Raw genomic sequence first — 1,087 nt, forward strand, 5'->3', positions numbered from 1 at the left:
AGCCAAACAACATCCAAATGAGGAACTACGAAGATTAGTTGACTACGATCCAACAGAAGAAGCTAGAAGGTCAAGAACCTACCACCGAAGACCGAGAGATCAGTTAAGGATTTAAATGTAACCAAAGAAGAGCTTAACCTATAAAAGCTATAGGCAGCAAACAACTATCAACACGACTATGATCGTGTGAGAGTCCAGAAACCATAAGAGTCAACTGGTTAATAGGCAAAATGCCCGGAACCTATGAAGAAGCAGTTAAGGGTTTTTAGTGGGTCTCGAGCTCAGAGAGTGAGAATCCCCACACTGTTCCCCCTCAGCAGAGGGTGTGTTCGTCTGTTTGCAGATTTTCCCCCTGCTACACCAAAAAAAAAAAAAAAAAAAAAAAAAAAAAATCGATTAAGTTTTCCACATTACGATGCCTCCGAAAACTAGCGGAAAAGCGGCTAAAAAGGCGGGCAAGGCCCAGAAAAATATTTCCAAAACTGACAAGAAGAAAAAACGGAAGAGGAAGGAAAGTTATCATCTACCATCTACATTTACAAGGTATTGAAACAAGTGCATCCCGATACCGGTATTTCTAGCAAAGCTATGAGTATCATGAACAGTTTTGTGAATATCTTCGAACGTATCGCTGCTGAAGCGAGCAGACTGGCTCACTACAATAAACGTTCTACGATTACTAGCAGGGAAATTCAAACTGCGGTACGGCTTCTCTTACCTGGCGAGCTGGCTAAGCACGCAGTCAGCGAAGGTACCAAAGCGGTCACAAAGTATACTAGTTCAAAATGAAGTGGAACACATACGTTCTAACCCAATAGGTTCTTTTCAGAACCACTAATTAGTACTTCCTGATAATTAGTAACTGGTCTGTTACTATTTTCCTTAGATTTGATCGGCAAAATGATCCGTTGTATGTAAGTTAATTTACTTCAGTCTGACACTATCTGACATTCAACAAAAGCGTTTCAATTGTTTGTAATATCAAGATTTGGTTCGCAAGTTCGCATTTATTCAACAGTTTTTGTGAGAAATTTGTTTCACCGGAATTCTTCCGTAAAACAAAATTCGGCACGCCTCGCCTGGATGT

The 1,087-nt window shown here is 40.4% G+C and overlaps 1 pseudogene; it reads left to right on the forward strand.

Annotated features, from left to right (window-relative positions):
* Positions 1–415: 415 nt before the first annotated feature.
* LOC123317539 lies at positions 416–789 on the forward strand (annotated as a pseudogene).
* Positions 790–1,087: the final 298 nt, after the last annotated feature.

Source organism: Coccinella septempunctata, chromosome 1 (assembly GCF_907165205.1).
Source record: "Coccinella septempunctata chromosome 1, icCocSept1.1, whole genome shotgun sequence".
In the NCBI taxonomy this organism is placed as follows: Eukaryota; Metazoa; Arthropoda; class Insecta; order Coleoptera; family Coccinellidae; genus Coccinella; species Coccinella septempunctata.